Source organism: Oncorhynchus gorbuscha, linkage group LG02 (genome assembly GCF_021184085.1).
Source record: "Oncorhynchus gorbuscha isolate QuinsamMale2020 ecotype Even-year linkage group LG02, OgorEven_v1.0, whole genome shotgun sequence".
In the NCBI taxonomy this organism is placed as follows: Eukaryota; Metazoa; Chordata; class Actinopteri; order Salmoniformes; family Salmonidae; genus Oncorhynchus; species Oncorhynchus gorbuscha.
In genome coordinates, this window is record NC_060174.1 from 24204020 (window position 1) to 24224426 (window position 20407).

General features: G+C 42.2%; 1 pseudogene; it reads left to right on the forward strand.

Annotated features, from left to right (window-relative positions):
- The window catches only part of LOC123989774, an 83441-nt pseudogene that overhangs the window by 8090 nt on the left and 54944 nt on the right, over nt 1–20407 (forward strand).

Genomic DNA, 20407 nt, shown 5'->3' on the forward strand with positions numbered 1-20407 from the left:
CAGTGGTGTGAATACTTATGTAAATGAGATATTCTGTCTAAAAACATGTTTTCACTTTGACATTCTGGGGTGTTGTGTGCAGATGGGTTCAAGAAAAAAATCTCTTTAACCTTTACGGGATCGGTGTCCCTAAACCGGGATGGTTGTTGCTAACGTGCACTTATGTAACTAGAATGACGTTGTTGTCACGCCTTGGTCTTAGTATTTTGTGTTTTCTTTAATTATTTGGTGTAGGCCAGGGTGTGACATGGGTTTATGTTGTTGTATTTCGTATTGGGGTTTTTGTATTATTGGGATTGCGGCTGAGTAGGGGTGTTGTATGGGCTTGGCTGCCTGAGGCGGTTCTCAATCAGAGTCAGGTGATTCTCGTTGTCTCTGATTGTGAACCGTATTTAGGTAGCCTGGTTTCGCTTTGTATTTCATGGGTGATTGTTCCTGTCTCTGTGTAGTTTCACCAGATAGGCTGTAATTAGGTTTCACATTCCGTTTGTTGTTTTGTATTTTGTAATAGTTATTTCATGTATCGTTCCGTTTTCCTTCATTAAAGATCATGAGTAACAACCACGCTGCATTTCGGTCCGACTCTCTTTCTACAAGCGAAGAACGCTGTTACAGTTGTATACAACAGCCATCTTTCCAGGACAAAGACATGTCTTATATGGGCGGAAAGCATACATTCTTGATAATCTAACTGCAGTGTCCAATTAACTGTAGCTATTACAGTGAGAAAACACCATGCTATTGTTTGAGGAGAGTGCACAACAACAAAAAAGCATTTATCACGGAAGTGGTTTGATTCATTCACCTCTTGAGGTAAATAATGTACTTAAATTCAGTACTCTTTCTCTGATTTGTCATCTTGAGGGTCCCAGAGATAAAATGTAGCATAGTTTTATTTGATAAAATCCATTTTTATGCTCAATTGTTGGAACTGGGGTCTACGGTTTGCACCCACTGCTGTCTCTGGCTCCACACCCACCCTGTCTGTCCATCTAGATGTGTGAAAGTTAGTATATAAGCTAATGGTCCATCATCTATGACATTCCTAGGAGTGTGTACACTTTAATATTGTATTACCATAGCATTTTTGTATGTTCTCTATAGTTATGTACTTGAAAATGTATAAATTGACCAATTCTGCGTATTTATGCAAACTCCTGGCAGACTTGATAAAGAATATTGTGCAGTAATGTAATTATTCACTGGATCCGTCTGAAACTTTGCACACACAATTTTTTTTGTTTGTATGATCTTTTGTCAGATCTAATGTGTTATATTCTCCTACATTAATTTCACATTTCCACAAACTTCAAAGTGTTTCCTTTCAAATGGTATCAAGAATATGCAAATCCTTGCTTCAGGTCCTGAACTACAGGCAATTAGATTTGGGTATGCCATTTTAGGCAAAACATTTTGTTTTTAAATGTCCAATCCTTTTAATATATTTTGAATTCAGGCTGTAGCACAACAGAATGTGGAATATGTGAAGGGGTATGAAAACTTTCTGAAGACAAATTAGCTACAGGATTTGAGTCATCTGAGTCGTTTTTGAATTAAACAGCTCAGCTAGCCTATGCGAAGTGGTAGTTCATAACGGGAAACACTCTTTCCATGCCACTTTGATAACGAATTGACTTTTTCGTACCAGGTTAGTAGAATTAACATAGCAAGTTAGTCGACTGAGGTTAAGGTTAGGGAAAGGGTGAAGGTTAGGGAAGCTGTTCGGGGACTTGGTGTGTGGTAGCATAGAGAACAGTCTATGACTCAGGTGACTGGAGTCTTTTACAATTTTTAGGGCCTTGCTCTGCACAGCCTGGATGGCAGTCTCACTGATTTGCTGGGCCATATGCATTACCCTCAGAGGCGCCTTGCAGTTGGATGCCAAGCAGTTGCCATTCCAAGCGGTGATGTATCCAGTCAAGATGCTCTCAATGGTGCAGCTGTAGAACGTTTTGAGGATCTAAGGGCCAATGCCCTTGTTTTTCTGGCACCACATTGCCAGGTCACTGACTGAGTCCATATAGGCTGTCTCATCGTCGTCGGTGATCAGGCCAACCACTGTTGTGTCGTCAGCAAACTTAATGATTGTGTTGGAGTCGTGCGAGGCCACGCAGTCATTGGTGAACAAGGAGTACAGGAAGGGGCTAAGCACAACCCCCTGAGTGGCACCTGTTTTGAGGGTTAGTGTCGTGGATATGTCGTTGCTTACCTTCACCACCTGGGGGGCATCCATCAGGACATCCAGGATACAGTTGCAGAGGGAGGTGTTCAGTTCCAGGATCCTGGGCTTAGTGATGAGCTTAGAGGGCACTATGGTGTTAAATGCTGAGCTATAGTCAATGAACTGCATTCTCATGTAGGTGTTCCTTTTGGCAGAGAGCAATGTGGGGTGCAAAAGAGGTTGCGTGATCTGTTGGAGTGGTTTACAAATTGTAGTGGGTCCATTGTATCTGGGATAATGTTGTTGATGTGGGCCATGACCAGCCTTTCAAAGCTTTTCATGGCTACAGATGTGAGTGCTACGGGACGATAGTCATTTAGGCAGGTTAACTTGCCATTCTTGGGCACAGGGACTATGGTGGTCTGCTTGAAACATGTAGGTATTACAGACTGGGTCAGGGAGACGTTGAAAATCTCAGTGAAGACCCTTGCCAGCTGGTCAGTGCTCTGAGTACGTGTCCTGGTAATCTGTCTGGCCCCGCTGCCTTGTGAATGTTAACCTGTTTAAAGGTCTTACTTACATCAGTTAAGGAGAGCGAGATCACACAGTCACCCAGAACAGCTGGTGCTGTCATGCATGGTTCAGTGTTGCTTGCCTCAAAGCGAGCATAGATTAAATTTAGATCGTCTGGTAGGCTCTCGTCATTGGGCAACTCACAGCTGGGTTTCCCTTTGTAATCTGTGCTATTTTGCATGCCCTGCCACATCTTATGAGCGTCAGGATTCGTAATAGGATTCGATCTTAGTCCTGCATTGACTGTTTTTGATGGCTCTTTGGAGGTCATAGTGGGATTTCTTAGAGTCCGGATTAGTGTCACTCCTTGAAAGGGGTAGCTCTAGCCTTTATCTCAGTTGTGGATGTTGCCTGTAATCAAATCAAATCAAATTGTATTTGTCACATGCCTTGAATATAACATTACAGTGAAATGCTTACTTATGTGCCCTTAACCAACAATGCAGTTTTAAGAAAGATAAGTATTAAGTAAAAAATAGATAAGTAAAAAAAGAAAAATAACTAATAACGAAAGAACAGCAGTAAAATAACCATAGCGAGGCTATATACAGGGGGTACTGGTACAAAGTTAATGTGCGAGGGCACAGGTTAGTCAAGGTAATTGAAGTAATATGTATATGTATTTAGAATTAAAGTGACTATGCATAGATAATAAACAGAGAGTAGCAGCAGCATAAAGGAGGGGGTGTGGGGGGCAATGCAAATAGTCTGGGTAGCCATTTGATTAGCTGTTCAGAAGTATTATGTTTTTGGGGTAGAAGCTGTTTAGAAGCCTTTTGGACCTAGACTTAGCGCTCTGGTACCACTTGCCATGCGGTCTGTAGTGCCTTGCGGTCAGAGGCCGAGTAGTTTCCATACCAGGTAGGGATGCAACAGGTCAGGATGCTCTTGATGGTGCAACTGTAGAACATTTTGAGGACCCATGCCAAATCATTTCAGTCTCCTGAGGGGGAATAGGCTTTGTCGTGCCCTCTTCACGACTGTCTTTGTGTGTTTGGACCATGATAGTTTATTGGTGATGTGGAACTTGAAGCTCTCAACCTGCTCCACTGCAGCCCCGTTGACAAGAATGGGGGCGTTCTCGGACCTCCTGGCACGACACGGCCAGGACTCTGACCTCCTCCCTATAGGCTGTCTCATCATTGCCAGTTGTGCCTGGCCATGCAGTCATGAGGGAACAGGGAGTATAGGCGGGGACTGAGCACGTACCCCTGAAGGGTATTACAGACTCAGTCAGGGACAGGTTGAAAATGTCAGTGAAGACACTTGCCAGTTAGTCCGTGCATGCTCTGAGTACACATCCTGGTAATCCGTCAATCCCACAGCATTGTGAATGTTGACCTACAGAGAGTGTGATCACGCAGTTGTCCGTAACAGTTGGTACTCTCATGCATGCCTCAGTGTTGCTTGCCTCGAAGCGAGCATAAAAGGCATTTAGCCCGTCTGGTAGGCTTGCGTCACAGTAGTCCGTAATAGTTTACGAGCGTCAAAGCCGGTGTAGTAGGATTCAATCTTTGTCCTGTATTGATGCTTTGCCTGTTTGATGGTTCGTCAGAGGGCATAGTGGTATTTCTTATAAGCGTCCGGGTGTGTGGAGTAAAGGTGGTCTGGAGTTTTTTTCAACTCTAGTTGCACAGGTGACATGCTGGTAAAAATGAGGTAAGACAGATTTCAGTTTCCCTGCATTAAAATCACTGGCCACTAGGAGCACCGCCTATGGATGTGCATTTTCCTGTTTGCTTATGGCTCTATACGGTTTGTTAAGTACAATCTTAGTGCCAGCATCAGTCAGTTATCCATCTTTGCTGTGCCATCTTCCTGGAAAGTGGCATGAAAAGATTGTGTCCACGTTTGTTACGACGATAACTAGCTAGATGCATCTAGACGTTCGGGAGTTCATGGCTACATGAGCCAGCTAGTTAGCTATTATTACACATGAGCAACAACTCGTGACGAGTTCATTTTCAGACACATTTTTTCAAGTCATAGATACTTTATCCACTGACCACCGAATTTAGTAGGATAACTGATGGAAATGTAGCTGAAAACAGGCTGTCAGATGAGAAACGTGGGAGTATTTGACAGCATTTACATCACTACTGCATGAGTGGCTAACCACGTAGATAGAGCAGTCATTGCATTACTAGCCAGGCAGATGGAGTTTGTTCGCATTCCAGCTGTCGAGTCTCTACGTGACTCTGCTGTAATGTTAGGTTGCTAGCTAACGTTAGCGACAAAAGCATTACTAGCCAGCTTGCATAACAACCAACAGAAAGGAGGAGGCAGCTATTTTTACTTGCTAGTATTATATAGCTGGCAAGCCAGGTACTTATCTAAGATGTTATCACATTACTCCTGAGCCGGACTGAGGCCAATTGTATTGTTCTGTAATCATCAGCATAATGTGACTACTTGTTCTATGTGCCATAGTAACATGGCAACAGTCAGAGAAATGGTGGAAGATACATTGTCAGAAGTTAACCTCACTCTCGCAACGAAAACACACAGTCTGTCGTGTGCATATGCTTACATATAGCTTTACTAAATGTAACCCACTTAAAATAGCGACAAGTTTCCAGGTAGGGGAGACTGTAGGCAATTGTAAGAATTGTTTTTTTAATTAAAGAAGAAAAAATTAAAATAAGTATTTCATTCCATTGCTCAGAGACCACTTCAACTAGGCCAGTCAATGTTTTTACATAATAATCATTCATACCATTTAAAGGTCTGTGAGGAAGATAGTCTGATCACAATATTGATTTTTAATCCAAATAATTCCAGATGTTACATTTGCCCCCATTCCAGAGACTATTGTCACAGTAGCTGAGGTCAAATGTAACACCTGAAAATAAACCAAATAAATTCACTGAACTCAAATTCACTTAAAATCATGAATGTTTATGAATTATCATATCATCATAGACATACAGTATATCATGATTTTCCAAGAAATATAATTATTTCTAAGTAGGTAAGACATTGTATATTCGGTTCCCCTCAAAACATTTGAGTAATCTGATGGTGACCAAATTATATCTGTTTGCAACTTCTTTGGCACACCACAGCAAAAGAAAATACATATATTCATGTATAATTTAAACTTTTTTTTCATAATTTGGATGTTTGGCTCAGGGTCATTTTAACACTGCGTTACAAAACCTCATGTGCCTAGCATTAGATGATAATAATAGTGACACATGTCAATCATGAGTGTACAAAATATTAAGAGTACCTTCCTAATATTGAGTTGCACCCCACCCTTTTGCCCTTGGAACAGCCTCAATTCGTTTGGGCATGGACTCTATAAGGTGTCAAAAGCGTTCCGCAGGGATGCTGGCCCATGTTGACTCCAATGCTTCCCACAATTGTGTAAAGTTGGCTGGATGTCCTTTGAGAGGTGTACCATTCTTGATACAGTAAACTGTTATGTGGAAAACCCAGCAGTGTTGCAGTTCTTGGCACAAACCGGTGAGCCTGGCACTTACTACCATACCCCGTTCAAAGGCACTTATATCTTTGGTCTTGCCCATTCTCATTGACCCTGTTACAATTGCCCCCAGTCTCACCTATCAGGGGTTTAGTATAGATTTGAGATACAGTACACTAGTCCTCTATACATTGTCAGCCTGGGACAAATAATGGAACTTCTCAGTTGTTCCTCAGTGCAGTATGCCAATATTATGATGTACTGTGAGTCATCTAATAACGTTGCTAGATGCACTAAATGATCATCCATGTTTTCAACATACAATATGCATCTTCTACGAATCAGTTTGTAATCCCTCTACCACTCTGCTAACACATCAGCCAGGGACCTGTCCTTTTGCAATTTAGTGCTTTTCTGTTATCTCTTATAGGACCATAGTATATTAAGCTGTTTTGGTTTTCTTGTATACACATTCATACACATATTGTAACATAATAGACAACTAATGTTTGATAATTAAGCCCCATTTAACACTATGCAACTCAATTGCACTGCAGATCACCTCTAGTAGTATAGTAGTTGGCTAACTTAACTCAATATGGTGTTTTTATTCAATTTAGGGCTGATAATAATAGCGACACATGTTAATATAATATGTTAATATAATATAATAATTATAATATATTGATTATAATATTGCGTGTAGGACATGAATAATTGCTTGCTGCTTAATTGAAAGAAGCCTTGTGTTAACTCCTAAGATAAATGACTGTCACCAGTGTCATGGTGAGAAAGGGTCATTTCATTTTATGACATGTCATGGAGTCGTTTGTGAGCTGAGAGAGTCCTGTGATAAGAGCAGCTTGAGTATAAACAACACTGGTATGGCTAAAGTTTTTAAGCTCAGAGTTGAATTTGTTTCTTGTTTATTTGCCAAGTCATCTGAAATAACTGTAAATACAGAGGATGATTCCATAGGAGCAAATAACTTATTGTGTTAATGTGGGTGGAAAGATACCGTAGGAGTCACGATTGTTTGTTTTTGTCAACATGATTATTGTAGCCTGTATCTGATTGAAACTTCAATTTGATCCAATTTGGTTTGAAATATGCACAATTATGAAACAAATGAAGGCATGTACTGGTAAATTAATCCACAATATTGATGTTGAGCTTTGAATGTTAAATTGAATGTTGCCTCTGTTTCCGATACATTCTCTGTACACTGTTATAGATCTGTCTTGACCTTGGCATTTTCACCATCTTCTCTCTGATTCTCAGTATGTCTCTCCTCGTAGTCGACGAGTCCATCATAACGCTCACATCTATCACACCCCATTGGTCAGATAGCCTGGTCAAGGTCCATTAGGTGAATATAATGGCTGATATCACATAAATGATAGGCTTGACTCCCACATCATTCTCAAAACACAAATGTTACCACTGTCAGCAGTGACATTTGGGGAACTAACTTTGGTGGTGATGTGTTTTAGTAAATGAATGATCCATATGTATTGAGCTTCTGATGATTTCCAGTCATTTCGTCCACTAGGTGTAGGCTACACAATGGAGTGATACATGACTGATGAACTCAATCAGAATGGTGTTTTCTGGGATGTCTGAAATGGGTTTGGATCTGAGCTTTGGGCAATGTTTATACAGCTCTTTGGATAGGTCGATTTCTTCTCCCTTTTTTCATCCTGTAGCTTGATCCAGATATGAATTGTGTGTTTCATACTGTATTGAACTCATACTGATGTTATAACTCATTACATCAACTTCAGCAGCAGGGTAACCTAGTGGTTAGAGTGGTGGACTAGTAACCAGAAGGTTGCAAGTTCAAACCTGCGAGCTGACAAGGTACAAATCTGTCGTTCTGCCCCTGAACAGGCAGTTAATCCACTGTTCCTAGCCTCTCATTGAAAATAAGAATTTGTTCTTAACTGACTTGCCTAGTTTTAAATAAAGGTAAAATAAATCTAATCTCATCTGGATCTCTGTTTCCCTGATAAGTAGACAATAAAGAGGTTCTCAGGTCTGACTCAATGAAGCTATTGGAGAAAAACTAGTCTGGCTAAGGGTCCTAGCAATCATCACAGACAACCCCAAACAGGTACCCAGAAGTAACCCAAAACAGGTACCCCAAAGTACCCTAAACGACCCTAAGCCAGGTCACTGACTTCCTCCCAGGTATCCCAAAGTACCCCAAACAGGTACCCAAAGGTACCCCAAACAATCCTTAAGTCCCCAAACAGGCACCCCAAACAGGTACACTGCCAGGTTACTGACCTCCTCCCTGTAGGCATCGCTGTCGGTAGCAAACTTAATGATGGTGTTGGAGTCGTGAATGACCACGCAGTCGTGGGTGACATGGCGTACAGAAAGGGTCTAAACACACAACCAGATTGAGGGTCAACGTGGCAGAGTTGTTGTAGCTTTACCACTTTATCCTATGATTTGTTCTTAAATAAATAATGCCTGTGCATTCTTTTATTGGATAAGGCACCTGAAGTGAAAAAAAATAAACCTTATTGATCATGCATATTGTAAATAATATACACATTTGCATTTTAAGATTATATTCTGCCAAAATATTCTTCCACCTATATTTTCACCAATCAAATCAAATCAAATGTTATTTGTCACATACACATGGTTAGCAGATGTTAATGCGAGTGTAGCGAAATGCTTGTGCTTCTAGTTCTGACAATGCAGTGATAACCAACAAGTAATCTAACTAACAATTCCAAAACTACTGTCTTATACACAGTGTAAGGGGATAAAGAATATGTACATAAGGATATATGAATGAGTGATGGTACAGAGCAGCATACAGTAGATGGTATCGAGTACAGTATATACATATGAGATGAGTATGTAGACAAAGTAAACAAAGTGGCATAGTTAAAGTGGCTAGTGATACATGTATTACATAAGGATGCAGTCGATGATGTAGAGTACAGTATATACGTATGCATATGAGATGAATAATGTAGGGTAAGTAACATTATATAAGGTAGCATTGTTTAAAGTGGCTAGTGATATATTTACATCATTTCCCATCAATTCCCATTATTAGAGTGGCTGGAGTTGGGTCAGTGTCAATGACAGTGTGTTGGCAGCAGCCACTCAGTGTTAGTGGTGGCTGTTTAACAGTCTGATGGCCTTGAGAAAGAAGCTGTTTTTCAGTCTCTCGGTCCCAGCTTTGATGCACCTGTACTGACCTCGCCTTCTGGATGATAGCGGGGTAAACAGGCAGTGGCTCGGGTGGTTGATGTCCTTGATGATCTTTATGGCCTTCCTGTAACATCGGGTGGTGTAGGTGTCCTGGAGGGCAGGTAGTTTGCCCCCGGTGATGCGTTGTGCAGACCTCACTACCCTCTGGAGAGCCTTACGGTTGAGGGCGGAGTAGTTGCCGTACCAGGCGGTGATACAACCCGCCAGGATGCTCTCGATTGTGCATCTGTAGAAGTTTGTGAGTGCTTTTGGTGACAAGCCAAATTTCTTCAGCCTCCTGAGGTTGAAGAGGCGCTGCTGCGCCTTCTTCACGACGCTGTCAGTGTGAGTGGACCAATTCAGTTTGTCTGTGATGTGTATGCCGAGGAACTTAAAACTTGCTACCCTCTCCACTACTGTTCCATCGATGTGGATAGGGGGGTGTTCCCTCTGCTGTTTCCTGAAGTCCACAATCATCTCCTTAGTTTTGTTGACGTTGAGTGTGAGGTTATTTTCCTGACACCACACTCCGAGGGCCCTCACCTCCTCCCTGTAGGCCGTCTCGTCGTTGTTGGAGATCAAGCCTACCACTGTTGTGTCGTCCGCAAACTTGATGATTGAGTTGGAGGCGTGCGTGGCCACGCAGTCGTGGGTGAACAGGGAGTACAGGAGAAGGCTCAGAACGCACCCTTGTGGGGCCCCCGTGTTGAGGATCAGCGGGGAGGAGATGTTGTTGCCTACCCTCACCACCTGGGGGCGGCCCGTCAGGAAGTCCAGTACCCAGTTGCACAGGGCGGGGTCGAGGCCCAGGGTCTCGAGCTTGATGACGAGCTTGGAGGGTACTATGGTGTTGAATGCCGAGCTGTAGTCGATGAACAGCATTCTCACATAGGTATTCCTCTTGTCCAGGTGGGTTAGGGCAGTGTGCAGTGTGGTTGAGATTGCATCGTCTGTGGACCTATTTGGGCGGTAAGCAAATTGGAGTGGGTCTAGGGTGTCAGGTAGGGTGGAGGTGATATGGTCCTTGACTAGTCTCTCAAAGCACTTCATGATGACGGAAGTGAGTGCTACGGGGCGGTAGTCGTTTAGCTCAGTTACCTTAGCTTTCTTGGGAACAGGAACAATGGTGGCCCTCTTGAAGCATGTGGGAACAGCAGACTGGTATAGGGATTGATTGAATATGTCCGTAAACACACCGGCCAGCTGGTCTGCGCATGCTCTGAGGGCGCGGCTGGGGATGCCGTCTGGGCCTGCAGCCTTGCGAGGGTTAACACGTTTAAATGTCTTACTCACCTCGGCTGCAGTGAAGGAGAGACCGCATATTTTCATTGCAGGCCGTGTCAGTGGCACTGTATTGTCCTCAAAGCGGGCAAAAAAGTTATTTAGTCTGCCTGGGAGCAAGACATCCTGGTCCGTGACTGGGCTGGGTTTCTTCTTGTAGTCCGTGATTGACTGTAGACCCTGCCACATGCCTCTTGTGTCTGAGCCGTTGAATTGAGATTCTACTTTGTCTCTGTACTGACGCTTAGCTTGTTTAATAGCCTTGCGGAGGGAATAGCTGCACTGTTTGTATTCGGTCATGTTGCCAGACACCTTGCCCTGATTAAAAGCAGTGGTTCGCGCTTTCAGTTTCACGCGAATGCTGCCATCAATCCACGGTTTCTGGTTAGGGAATGTTTTTATCGTTGCTATGGGAACGACATCTTCAACGCACGTTCTAATGAACTCGCACACCAAATCAGCGTATTCGTCCTATTTTTATCTGACGCAATACGAAACATGTCCCAGTCCACGTGATGGAAGCAGTCTTGGAGTGTGGAGTCCGCTTGGTCGGACCAGCGTTGGACAGACCTCAGCGTGGGAGCCTCTTGTTTAAGTTTCTGCCTGTAGGCAGGGATCAACAAAATGGAGTCGTGGTCAGCTTTTCCGAAAGGGGGGCGGGGCAGGGCCTTAAATGCGTCGCGGAAGTTAGAGTAACAATGATCCAAGGTTTTACCACCCCTGGTTGCGCAATCGATATGCTGATAAAATTTAGGGAGTCTTGTTTTCAGATTAGCTTTGTTAAAATCCCCAGCTACAATGAATGCAGCCTCCGGATAAATGGTTTCCAGTTTGCAAAGAGTTAAATAAAGTTCGTTCAGAGCCATCGATGTGTCTGCTTGGGGGGGTATATATGCGGCTGTGATTATAATCGAAGAGAATTCTCTTGGAAGATAATGTGGTCTACATTTGATTGTGAGGAATTCTAAATCAGGTGAACAGAAGGATTTGAGTTCCTATATGTTTCTTTCATCACACCATGTCTCATTAGTCATGAGGCATACGCCCCCGCCACTCTTCTTACCAGAAAGATGTTTGTTTCTGTCGGCGCGATGCGTGGAGAAACCCGTTGGCTGCACCGCATCGGATAGCGTCTTCCCAGTAGGCCATGTTTCAGTGAAGCAGAGAACGTTGCAGTCTCTGATGTCCCTCTGGAATGCTACCCTTGCTCGGATTTCATCAACCTTGTTGTCAAGAGACTGGACATTGGCAAGAAGAATGCTGGGGAGTGGTGCGCGATGTGCCCTTGTCCGGAGTCTGACCAGAAGACCGCTACATTTCCCTCTTTTTCGGAGTCGTTTTTTTGGGTCGCTGCATGCAATCCATTCCGTTGTCCTGTTTGTAAGGCAGAACACAGGATCCGCGTCGCGGAAAACATATTCTTGGTCGTACTGATGGTGAGTTGACGCTGATCTTATATTCAGTAGTTCTTCTCGACTGTATGTAATGAAACCTAAGATGACCTGGGGTACTAATGTAAGAAATAACACGTAAAAAAACAAAAAACTGCATAGTTTCCTAGGAACGCGAAGCGAGGCGGCCATCTCTGTCGGCGTCGGAAGTTTACTTGGCTGCATTCTCCTGGGTCAGATTTTTTGTGACTCGGTCCTGCAGGGTCATGCTCCACAACATCCGTAAATACGACCCTACCTCACAGAGGAAGCGGAGCAGGTCCTAATCCAGGCACTTGTCGTCTCCTGTCTGGACTACTGCAATTCGCTGTTGGCTGGGCACTTGTGCCATCAAACCCCTGTAAATTAATCAAATTTGATTATAAATCCCTTTTTACATCAGCAGTTGTCACAAAGTGTTCATACAGAAACCGAGCCTAAAACCCTAGAGAGCAAGCAGTTCAGATGTAGAAGCATGGTGGCTATAACAAAATTCCCTAGAAAGGCTGGAACCTAGGAAGAAACCAGTCTCCCATGTCACTCTACTCCTATGGACACTCCACTGGCTTCTAGTCGAATCTCACATCAACTACAAGACAATGGTACTTCCCTATGGAACAGCAAGAAGATATTCTCGCCCTACCTAGAGGCTATACTCAAACCCTACACCCCAACCCGAGTACTCCATTCTGCCACCTCTGTTCTCTTGGCACTCCCACCCCTACCGCTCATCCCAGTCAAAGCTGTTCTCTGCCCTGGCACCCCTTCCCCCTGAAGCTAGGATTGCAGTGTCTGCTAAATGACAATTTATTTTATTTAAATGGGTACTTTCTGGTAAATTTGGGTACCTGTTTGGGGTATCTGTTTGGGGTTGTTTGGGACTCTTTGGAGTACCTGTTTGGGGTACTTGTTTGGGGCACTTTGGGGTTGTTTGGGGCACTTTGTGGTACCTGTTTGGAGTTGTTTGGGTTATTATATGGCAGTGGTTCCCAAACTGTGGGGGGCACAAGGGGTTGGCGGTCCAGCCTCTCGCGCCCCCTACAATTGCACCTTGTAGAATGCACAAGGTGACATTTCGAAATCGGGTAGTGCATCAGCAGTTTTTCTCTTTTTATGTCAGACATTGCAGATACTAGAGAGCTATTTATAACTAGCCCATGTCCGCTAACGTTTTTTAGCTTGGTTTCTTAGCCCATTGATTTTATTGTAATGGAAATTAGCTTTAAAATTGCAATACAAAATGTCTACATCCCATGGCAACATTTATAGAATTGCAGGAAATAAGCTTTGATCCTGCAAAATGTTATTTCTGCCAACACAAGGGGTGTGAATAGTGTCATCAACAGTGTTTGTGCCTATAGAAATAGACGAGGCCATGGGGGGCGTGGAATGTTCCCCAATGCTGGCAGGGTGAAACACATTTTGGGAAACCCTGCTTTAGGGCTATCTGTTTGTGGTTGTTTGGTCTACTTTGGGGTACTTTAGGTTTTCTGTTTAGGGTACTTTGCGGTACCTGTTCTGGGTTGTTTGGTGTTGTTTGGGGTGAGTATTAAGACCCTTGGTAATGGTACACAAGCCTAACACCCAGGCGCATTACAGTATCACACAGAGAGAAAAAAATGAAAAAGTGACCTCCCTTTAGATAGTTTTAGAACACACTGTCATGCTAAATGAGATTATGTTAGATAATGAACAATCTCTGAAATGAGCCTGAGCTCATTTGGACTGGAACATATTTAATTAATAAAATGGAAAATTAAAGCTGCATTGATTGTAAATGGACAACCCTGATTTGTACTAATTAGACCTGATTTGCATATACAGGAAAAGATTAGAGATTGGTTTTGATTGCTCAAGGCTTGCTTTGTACTTCTACGTGTGCATGCGAGGCAGCCTCTCTCTGCCAATACTGTGTTTGTCTCAGTAGTTGCCATTTGATCAGTTATTTCTTCAATTTAAAGTTTTTGTAACCTTCACTCACAGCTTGTTGCTGCCTCCTCACCTCAGGTGGTGCACAACATACCAGCTGGATGTTTTGAGGGTTTGTTGCTGCACCAGACAGCTATTTTGAGATCGTTTCTAGGGTGTTGAAACTATGAAGAACTGGTCAATAGAGGTTTGGTTATAACTAAACCAAGGCTTTTTCCTGCATAGGAAATCACCGAAGCCACTTTTTGAGCCAGGAACAACCCTGTAAACCAGTGTGAGGAAATGGACCAGCCTTTGAGTTCTCCCTTTCAACTGCAATCTTCCCTATTAGGGTATGTTTGATCTGTTCTTGTGGACCCAAGCGATGGGGCATCATGGATGGAGTGGTTTGATCAAAAAGCCCTTGTGAGAATAGGGACAGACAGAGCTTTGAATCACAACAACATGGAACTAATGGAAAACTCAGACACTTTATCCAGACACGCATTTCACTGTGTTTTATTATAGGAAAGATTGACTTCATCTCAGTAACAACAAGTTCACGCCAGAACACATGTGGTACATTTTCCCTTTATTTTGGTTTAACCTCTACGGGATCGGGACTTTCTTTTGCATTTCAAAGATGATGATACAAAAGTATTTTACCTGATCTAATGTGTTATATTCTCCTACATTAATTTCACATTTTCACAAACTTCAAAGTGTTTCAAATGGTATCAAGAATATGTATAACCTTGCTTCAGGCCCTGAGCTACAGGCAGTTAGATTTGGGTATGTCATTTTAGGCTAAAATGTAAAAAATAAAGTGTCCGATTTCTTTTAAAAAGCAAGTGTTCCATGGCCAGATGTATTACTTGGTTGGACAGTCACCCAAAGGGAATAAAGTGTGGCACTTAATCACCAAGTTGCTCAGTGAGAAAGCCTTTGATGGAGACTCCAGCACCACTTACACCCCATGGGAGATGAAGGATGCCCCTGTCCAAGTGGGTGAGTGGCAGAGTGGGGAGATTGATCATCAACCACCATTAGTCAGTATATAGTGGAAAGGAAAGGAAAGGAAAGGGGGTTGGTGTGGAAGTAGGTTAGCAACCAGACATTTAATGTCAACTTGTTACCTTCACACTTCCACAAACAAGCCATTTATCTTACATGTTCAGTCTAATATACAGTCAATTCATAGCAATTCATCTCCAATAAAAGTTGAATAATAGTGCTGCTTGTGGTCCAGTGCATTATAATGTAAGGATAAGTGATCATGGTGAAAGAGAGGCTAATGTTAACCGAAGTGAGGGGCTTGTACTGTGAATGTGTTTATTAAATGTTAAAAGTGGTTATTTTCTGAATGTTTTTGTTGCCTACACTACATGATGAAAACATACTGGCAATATATCATGAAATAAAGCATACTTTAAAGTGGTCCAGGCTTTATATTCAGACTGCCATATGCAGATTTATTCTAAAAGCACAGCCATTGTCTTGAATTATACCATAGAGAAAGTATTCTGCAGATTAACACAGTACAGTACACCCATTGGAAAACATACAAGAACGGGTGCACATACACACACAAAACACACACATTTCAGGGTATTGTAGATGTTGTCAGCAGGTGGTACGTTTGCTCAGATAGCCAGGAAGCAGAAAGGGATAGAGAGACAAAGAAACACATTTCCAACCCGCTCTCTGTATGACCGTTTGGCTGATGATACCTGTGTGCCAGAGACATGTCCATATCTAAGGGAAAACACACAACACACACAGTCTCTCTACCCACCGCTGAGAATATAGATAACTTGCCTTGGCTTGGCTTGTGGGACTGGCAAGGAGAACTGTTGATGAATCTGATCGCTCAATGCCTTTCAGAACATGCCTACACCTCTCCATGCTTTACACTTTACATGTGCCAAGAGCAAGCTTTATTAGGCTTTGAATAGAGACGATGAATGGAAATGGGGTCAAGATGACTGTAATTATGGAGAGGAATGTGTGAAAGCCTAGCGTGTTAGCCTGTTTGAGTGGCTCTCCAGTTACGAGTTCATTCTAGTGTTGCTGCTTGTTTGATTAATTTGTGCTGTTGCACCATAAGGAGAAATTAGAGTTGAGGAGCATAGTGTTGACTTGTTGAGGAATGTGATAAACTCACAATGGATAGGCTACTCACATACTACCTCAAATAAAAGTATGTATGAAAGAGAGAACGCAAACACATTTTCTTCTTGAATCAAAATATAAAATAGACATTTTTCCAGTTTTAAGCAGGCAGTTCTTGCAGGGAATTGAGCCCATGCTTCTGGCTGTTGTGATATGTACTCAAATCTGATCTTCTGGACAGTTCCATAAGATGCCAGCATCCCCACGCAGTCACTTTTGCAAGTTTAATCTATTTCATTTTGCAAAAAGACAAATTAATCTTTCGCTTTTTGATTTTTTTCTCTCCATTCCATTTATATAATTGCACTCTGCATTGTTATGCATTTGGCTATACTCTCTTAAACGTATCATTGTTGTCAACACAGGACCGCCTGCAGACAAATTATGTCTCGTTAAATTAAGGCGAAAGTATGAGATTTTTGCTATCGCCCATTTTGTTTCACAAAAACAAATCACTTACTTAAACCTGATTGCTCAGGCTCACAATACTTCAATTAAATATATAAATGAAATGAAGCATACAGAAGGTGTACACTTTACAGGCCTAGCAGAAACTCATTACTGAATGATCAGTGCAGGAGTCAGAGGAATTTGTCTCTTCCGTGGTTGTCTTTGGTAGAGTGGCAGCCCTGGTCACAATAGCCAGGCTAGATTAATATTTGATATGCCTTTGAAAGGATATCCATCTTCTCACTTTTTCAAAATAAATTTTTTCACAGGACCTGCTGTCTAGATGCTGCCCTATAGACTTGTGTACGGAATGTATTACATGCTTCAGAAATTGTATTACCTTTTTCAAAACAAGGGGGACCTGTATAGGACAGACACAGATTTTAAGTAAACCATAGCAATACATGTTTGTTTAGATGTGGATTTATGATCTGTAGAGAGCCCTGTTCTGATTGGTCGTGACATTAAATAACGTGGAAATGTCAGGACCCGGTTACGAACCCGGGTCTCCGGAGTGAGAAACAGTCACTTAACCAACTGAGCCACGAATAGTCAGCAGAACCCAGAAGATGAGGCAGACACAGCAGTACTTGAGACGGTGTATTTAATGAAGTAAAAAGTGAAGTTCTTCAGGAAAACATGTAACTCCACAACCTCAAAAGGAATTCCACAATAACAAAGGTAATCCTACAAGACAAAAAGGTAAATCCACAAGGTGGAAGGTATAGCATAAAAAAAGCCTCAAAAGTTACTCAAAAATAAACAAGAACAAAAAACAGAATTCCACAAGAGAGTCTACCGGGATCACCAAGAGTTCACAGAGTACTAGGGCTGGGTGCTAACATACAAACACAGAGCAAAGAACTGAGGAAAACAAAGGGTTTAAATACAATCAGGGGAAACGAGGCACAGGTGCAAATAATAATGGGGATCAAGGGAAAACAAAAGGTCAAAAGGCACAATGGGGGCATCTAGTGACCAAAAAACGGAACAACCCTGGCCAAATCCTGACAGGAAGAAGTGGTGGCTAGAGGATTTACTGATTTAATGTAGATAGTGTAACTAATACCTTCAGAGTGGAAACTATAGTGGCAGACTAGCAGTCATTGTGTAACCCTCTCTCTCTCCCTCCCCTTCTACCCTTTCCCCCCACCTCTCCAGATAAATGTCTGTGTGAGGTGCTGACAGCGCGGGTCCACCCTGGGGAAAGTGACACCAGCTGGGTGATGAAGGGAACCCTGGAGTTCCTATGTAGCAGTGACAAGGTCGCCGAGAGCCTGAGGGAGGCCTACAACTTTAAGATTGTCCCCATGCTCATTCCTGGCAGGGTCACCAATGGCACGTACGTACTCTGCACTCTGACACCCACCCTGACACCCCTGTTAACCCAGACTTGGTCATTTAGCTAGGCAGTGCAGGAAGCTAACCTGTACGTCCAGGTTACTGCAGGGTCATCTTACTGACACAGAGAGTATGCAATGTCAAATGAGTCTATGGTATCTTCATACTGTCAATAGAGGAAGCTTAATTAATGTGTAGGTAGTTTGAGCCACAGGGCTGGAGTCCATTTAACTCAAAACGCGGAATTGAATTCTGCAGTTTGGCACATCGCCATGATATGGTTTTGAAGTGTAACTCTCCTATTTGATCCCATTCAGTAGTACACCAGTACTTAACAACAGTGGTGGAAAAAGTACCCAATTGTGATACTTGAGTAAAAGTACAGATTCCTTAATAGAAAGTTATTCAAGTGAATGTTAGTCACCAGTAAAAGTCTACTTGAGTAAAAGATTTTAAAAGTATTTGTTTCTAAATATACTTAACTATCAAAAGTAAATGTAATTGCTAAAATATACTTAAGTATCAAAAGTAAAAGTATAAATCATTTCAAATTCCTTATATTAAGCAAAGCAGACGGCACCATTTTCAGATATCTAGGGGCACACTCCAACACTCAGACATCATTCACAAATTATGCATGTGTTTAGTGAGTCCGCCAGATCAGAGGCACTAGGGATGTCCACGTGTTCTTTTGATAAGTGCGTGAATTTGAAAAAATGTCTGTCCTGCTAAGCACTCAAAATGTAATAGTACTTTTGGGTGTCAGTGAAAATGTATGGAGTAAAAAGTACATTATTCTCTTTAGGAATGTTGTGAAGTAAAAGTAGTCAAAAGAATAAATAGTAAAGTACAGATACCTCCAAAAACTACTTAAGCAGTACTTATAAGTATTTTTACTTATATATTTTTACGCTGCTAACAAAAGCTCCAACATCATATTGATAGTATTATTCATGGACTGGAGGTGACCGATAAGCCTCCATACCCCTCTGTACACATTACTGACCTGACTCCCTATTACTGACTCGACTCCCTACTGACGCCATGTAGGAACTAGATCCAATCAGAACTGCAGTCTTTGCATTATCACCAGCCTAATGATCAGGGAGCCTGAGCATAACAATCATTGATCAGATTGTAGCCTATTACACAATGTTTGGGGCTAAAGAAAGATGGACTCAACAATGACAACAACTTGGTGCTGTAGCTCATGTTGTCTAAAAACATTTAACACATCAATAAACATTTAAAGGCGTCTTCTAAATACTGTATGGGAAAATCTCCAAACTCATATATAAAGCCGTTAACATACATAATATACATGTTGGAAGTGTCATAACCCTATGAAATTTAAATTGTGATTTGATATGTTGAAAGGTCACATTTGCTCATACTAGTTTCACCACAGATCTCAGGAAGACGAAAATGCACTTTGCATGAATCACAGCTAATCTGAGATCTGAGCTGTCTATTTTAAAGCATCGTTTATATTTCCTTCTTTGTTCATCGAGTCATGCTGTGAAGAAGACAGCATTTACTTTGGCTTGAACATTGGACTTATTGAAATACCTATTCCTCTTGCATTTACACAATCCATCTCCCTTGGCAACTGATTGTGCTGTCAACTTGTTTGCTGTTTCTGGGAAGACAAATACAAACAAGTGCACTTGTTTCACTGTGCACTCTCTTGACTCTGCTGCTATTTTCAGCTCACACAAATTATGAAGTATTGGTTCTTCAGATATGGTCTAAGACACTGCATCTCAATGCAAGAGGCGTCACTGCAGTACCTGGTTCGAATCAAGGCTGCATCACATCCAGCCGTGATTGGTAGTCCCATAGGGCGGCGCACAATTGGCCCAGCATCGTCCGGGTTTAATAACAATGTGTTCTTAACTGACTTGCCTAGTTAAATAAAGGTTAAGTAAATACATTTTAGGTTTAAAACGGCTTCTGAAGTTTGTAATTTTCGCTTGGAAATGTCAGACTTGATTTTGTATCAAATGTATCAATCCCAACAAGAATGTCAATGAATTATTTTCCACATACAGTAATAGTTCACATTTCCTGTTGCTGCAGGATTATTTTCGTTATAGCAAACTGGCTAAAATTTAGATCTTACATCTGTACGAGTATGATAGCCCAATCTTCGTCACAAAGCTGGTCTGACCAGAGGGAAAGGGAGATGTAAACTGAGCTGACTTTTTGACTAACATCCTTTTGCTTTGCAGTTATCTTCCTGATTGCAGAGAGAATGTGATGACATTGAGCAAGATGCTTGTATTTAGCATGGGACCACACAGTAAGAGGTGAGAACAGAGTAGTGTGTGTCGGTAGGGAATCCACTAGTCTAAAACAAGGAGTGCCACATGCACAGCCACCAACCTATGTCTGACTGTGACACTAAATGACAGCTTTCATGTGAAATCCCCCGTGCTCTGTGCAGCA